Genomic DNA, 5,948 nt, shown 5'->3' on the forward strand with positions numbered 1-5,948 from the left:
TGTATTTGTCTAAGTAGCATGTCCATTTATTCAAAATCCTGTTGGACACCACCAAAAAACACTGCAGTGCTGCCCATTACCCCTGAAATGACAAAAGCTGTCCATGTCGCCCTGTAGGTTATGTGGACTGAACCTCCTTCTCGTCGATGGCAGGTGATTTCAATTTCTGATCTTGTAAGATGTCTCCAAAACCACAGATACAACCTTCTTATCTCTGCAACAAGTCGTCACACTCAAATATCTGTATAATTTGCTTTACAGTAGAATGAGAAGTTTCATCATAATCATAATCTTTACATGTAATTTTACAGTACTCGCACTCTCAACAAATCACCAGAACCAACAATAACTTGTATTAGCTAAAGCCTGATGTAGGTTATTTCTCTAAGCCATAAAGCTCCATTATTGTGTGAAAAAATACTTTAAAGGAGCTATTGGTAAGTTTAGCTATTGGTACATAGCTACTGTTAGCATTAGCAGCTGTTACTTACCAGTCTAGAAGAAACTGTTGTTTTGAAGCCTCGAGTGTGGCTGAATGGACTTCGCCATCTTGGTTTTTTGGAGCCAGAGGAAACCATATTTGGATGAGAGGGTGGAGCTGGGGAGAAGTGAGGGGTGGATCTGACCTGTGTCACCGAGGACGCTAAGTACGCCCACTTGCATCAGCAACCCTTTCAGCAACAGGCTCCTGGCTGAGCCATGCGAAGATGCTGCTAATACTGTTAACTGTCACAATTCGAGGTAAACTGTTAAATTTGTCTTATAGGCTAATTGCATACAACCACATTTGGCAAATGTCATATATGTGACGAGTAACTTATAATGCTATTGTAGTTGAAGTTAGCATGTGTGCTAACGTTAAACTGTAAAACCACAGTGTAAAACGTATAATGACCTTGTGTTTTAAATTGATTCTGCAGAACATGAACTGACTTCAGAACAGCTTCTCCCTCAGACTGTGAGTCTGCTGCATGTAAACTGTGTCACACACGAAGACTGATGATGAATAAAGGCTCCTGGACTTTTTGCACCTTACCTCCATCACTTATGGACGGCTGTAATAGCTTACAGTCAGACTGTTGCACCATCCTCACTTAGCTATGAAGTATTATTTTTACATTTCTACTATGATTTATAATTGTTACTAAATAAGATTTATCCACCTTTCTTTATAATACAAACTTTTATTTTTAATTTGTCACAGTTGATTGTAAATTGCACACATTATTTAATTCATCCATTTACTAAATTGTTGAAATTGATGTAGTTTTAATTTGAAATAAAGTTTTTTTACGAAGCTTTACTTTTGTAGAGGATTTTATATTAATCTGTTGTTTGCTTTTAATAAAGCAATGTGTGCATTGTTGATGTAATCATAATATGCTTATAACTAAGTGACTTTTTATAAAACTTGCTGTGAAATGTTACAGAAGAACAGACTGAACTTATGATATTGTTTGAAGGCCACCCTAGAAAAAATAATTATATGGTAAACATCCCGGAACAGAAGTAAGACAAAAAACGAGGAATAGAGTAGGGTATCGTCTCTGTTTGTGTGAGAGAACAGATCCACCGGCACGAGAGCTGCCCCGCGTAGGGGGGTGAGATAACACGTGGAGGAGCAAAACAACGAAGACAGTGGCATGGACCGATAAGAAGAGACTCAACCCACATTGTATTATTTTTTTCTGTGTAAGAATATGAAAGACTGGGTCAGGAAAGAGGTAATGTGTCAGACTTTGTGAACTGGCACAACTGCATGTTGTTGTCAGGGAGAGATAGTTTGGCCCAGAGCTCTGTAACGATCTCCTTTTTCTAATGCTATATTGCTGTTAGCTTTAATAAATGCTGGGATTTGAACTTTGAATGAGTGTCCTGTTTCCTTCATCAAACCAACACGCGAGTTCAGGTGACGAACTCAACACTTTGTTGATGGTTTTTAATGGAGCATGTCTGGTATGAACTTTAACAGCAGCAGCATGCACAGTATAGAAATCACACGTTGAAGTTTTTCCTGAATTTGTAATTAATCACAAGACTTTCTGTGTTGACTTTAATCAACAACAAAAAAGATAAAAATGTTTAAATGTGGCTGTCCTTCAACAGCGACAACACAGGATCTAGCGATAGATACTAAAGATTGTGCTTTTCTTATTTGTCTTATGTACTTACCAATTTAAATAATGAAAAGACTAATTCACCAAAGTGTGTAGATTTGTCATGAGGCATATGGTAAATATGAAAAAAACATACTCAGCATACTCAGTACAATTTAATCACAGATGGTTTATTTCTTAAACACCTTTTCGATGACAACAATTAAGTTATGGATAAAACAAATGTACATGAGCTGTACTACCCTGACAACTGCTTCAAAATCTTAACTGTCAATTTTCAGTTCACACTAAAGAGTGGGTAAGGTGAATACATACCTCTATGAGTTCACAGAATCACATCTATTATGAGTCACTCCAGGTTGCAGCTCTGGTGGGTCAGTTCCATCTGTTTCCTACTGAACACTGTTTTGATGTTAAATTGGTCAATACTTTCACCTGTGAAGGTAGTAACTTCGCTAGAGCTGAATAGATTTTGATACAGAAGATGACTAAGACGAATAAGTATGCAGAATAATAATATATGCTTTCAATGCTATTGCATTGTAGACACATAACTAAGAATTTCCTGTAGCAATTTTGCTCTTCTACAGCTTAGGAGACAAAACTGTGATTCTCATTTCAGCTTCACTATAGTTTCTATTTTGTTTGAAATGCTGTTTCTCATATGTTTCTCCTAAAATTCACTAGGATAAATAGGTGAGACATGACGACTTGAGACTTAATGAGATACCCTACTGAACTCGATTCAGTGTTTTTAATGGCTCCTTTTATTCTCCTTTGTAAATGAAATTGAGCGATACTAGAACTACTATGAAGCAACAAGTGAGGCTCCAGATATACATACGTATTTAAACTAACCCTATACTGAGAGGTGTCATAGTATTTTGTCCATCCCATTTATAGGAATTAGATTTGATGGTAAAATATTAGGAACACTTCTCAGTTCATCCCAGTACACTGCCACAATTACAATTACAGCCTCCACAATGACCATTAAAATAAACCAACACTTTTCAAACAGATTCAGTAAATACTGAACTTTATAATCCTCATGAAGGAGGATTTACTGCAGGCCTGTTCCATTATACTGCATTAGCTCCATCCAGCTTCTCCTAATACATATATATGAATTGAAACTAAAAATCAAGGACAATTACAAATGCTAAAACAAATCAGCCCTTTATTGTTTACCCAATATACAGGAACTCTTAATGAAATGCATTCCTTTAAACAGAATGGTAATGGGATTAATGGGGCAGAAATAAGTGAAATAAGAAATAAGAAATAAGTTTTTAAGGCAATAAGATTGCCTTAAAAAGGTACACTGTGTAACTGGTGCTAGATGTCCTGAACAGTCCTTCTCATCTTGTAATACCACTTTGTTCCTCAAGATACACTTATATAACTTACTAATAGAACTTGAGGTACAGGTGAAACTGATGGATCCCTCTCCAGGGCTCCTCACTCTTTGATAGTGAGTCATGTGATGACCTTACTTTTCTCAACCGCTGCCCATCCATCTAGTGTACCACAGCACATGATGTAAGCTGCAAGAATAAAAGGAAGCACAAATTACTAATTAATTCTTACATACAGTAACAGCATTGTGCCCAATGGAAACTATTTTTAACATTTTTACCAGGGAAACAGTCAATGTCCAGCCTTTGCACTGCACTCATTTCAACTTTCTATCTTGGTGTTGAAGAGTTTTTAAGACCTTTTTAAGGCCATCGTAAATGCAATTTAAGAATATAATTAAAGAAAAAAGAACTGTGCAGTAAAAGTCTTTGTCATCTTTGAATATATATACTTTTTCAGCCGTAGTCACTGTCCACTACCTCCTCAGCAGCAAACAGCAGACATGGTCCGAGAGCAGGTGGTGAACATAGTGGAGCATTAAGAAGCTAAAGAGACAGATTTCCCTCAGGAGCTGGTGGAGACCAAACACAGCTAAAAGAGAGGGAACACTGGACTGAGATCATCATGAGACATCAAGTGACACAAAAACCACCACCACAACACACAGACACAAACAAAACACCACGTGGCCACCGGGTGAAGACGGCAGAGCTGGTTGAAAATGGCCTCCACCTGGCGGCTGGCACGGGGCAAGTTTGCAGGGCCTTGAGTTCAGTCCAAGAAGACAGCTGAAAGACAATCATAGTAAGCGGAGTGTGTTAATATAGATCTGATATTCATTAGAGGAAACAGTGATATTTGAAGTGAATCACACCTCTAGAGACTCTCTTTCCCAGGACAGGAGGTGTTGTTCCCCATCACTGCCTTGAACTGTCACCTGGGCTGCCTCTCCTGGTATCTGGGAGGGAAGACTACTCGCTATTCCTCCTGCTCTGTCTGGCAGGTGTTGCCAGGAGCTTGGAAGTTCTTGGCACTGGCTTGAGGAAAAAGGTTTTGGATCAAAAATGAATTTTATGTTTGCATGAAATGATAATACACAATATACTTAATCACAAGCTATGAGACACACACATGTACGTGGAATGAACTGGTTAAGGTTGAAGCCAGAAGGCTGATCCCGTCCTTTGTCAGCCTACCAGTCTCTGTGTACAGCTGCACACCTGCTGGGTCCTGAATGCAGCTGAAGTGACGCCTCTGTGTACTCCATATGTCCTGGATGCGACATAGAGAGTGACATGGAGATCCTGGATGAGGAGGGCTGTCTACTCTGCCCTATGTGTCCTCCTCCAACAGTGGAGCCTCCACTCCTCCCAGGAGATCCTCTGGATCACCTTGGCAACAGTCAGCCCGAGCATCCTGCGATTCCCCTCCGGCTGGGACCGCTATGCCTCAATGTGACAACAGACACCTCCAGGGGTCCACTTCATCCGGCCGCCATCCTGGAAAGCCAACATACCAACATTGGTAATCCAGACAGCCGTAATCCAGTAGCAGCACCAGCTAGCGTCTTTGTCACCTAGAGGGAGCGAGAGAGACTGAGAAAAGTTTCAAATGTTAATGTTAATATTTGTGTATGAATTTAGTACACACACAGCAGTGGTGTGAAAGCAGCTGTAAGAACATAAACTAAAGGGAAAAGTTGCAGGTAAGAAACTGAACCTGTGAATACTGAAGACAGAGAATAATAAACAAACTCATCAACAGTTAGTCAGTCATTTCATTAGAGGAAGCTGAACTGGGAGAGGTTTTCTAGCATCATCATCACAGCACATTAGAGAACTAAGGATGTCCATGCAGATGTACATGAGGTCCTCCTTCTGTTGGCACAGGTCACTCAGTTTTCACAGTGTGGAAACCTTTCAAATGACAATAAAAGATAAACACCTGAGTTAAGATGTGGTGGATCACAGTTAATCACAAACATCTATCAGCTGTCAGGATAGTTATGTGATAGATACAGTTGAGGACTGGTTTGAGTATTATATGAACAATCTTCTATATGACAAATATTTTTCTACACATTTTGTAAACGTCACATTATCTTAACTTGAACTATCACGACGTCTTGATGGACAATGTATTAACTAACATTAACGCTGTGCATTACACTAACGCAGATCACTTAAACTGGGTCACGTGGGAGAAACACAAACCAAATGTCGTTGGACTAATGTCAATTAAATTAAATTTTTATTGGGCTTTGACTGAACACCTCCACGGGCTAACCCAGGTTGACACAAGTTACCTGCCCAGCGGGCCCAGCTACCATTGGTATAGCAATGGCTAAGTTATCAACTAATGCTAGCACTAGCTGGTTAGCTTGGTTAGCAAGATGCATCTTCACCTGAACTGTGATATTAAAAGGGATGCTAATTTTGGCTAGCAAAAAATAGGCCAAAAACAAAATCTACT

This window comes from Seriola aureovittata, chromosome 4 (assembly GCF_021018895.1).
Source record: "Seriola aureovittata isolate HTS-2021-v1 ecotype China chromosome 4, ASM2101889v1, whole genome shotgun sequence".
In the NCBI taxonomy this organism is placed as follows: Eukaryota; Metazoa; Chordata; class Actinopteri; order Carangiformes; family Carangidae; genus Seriola; species Seriola aureovittata.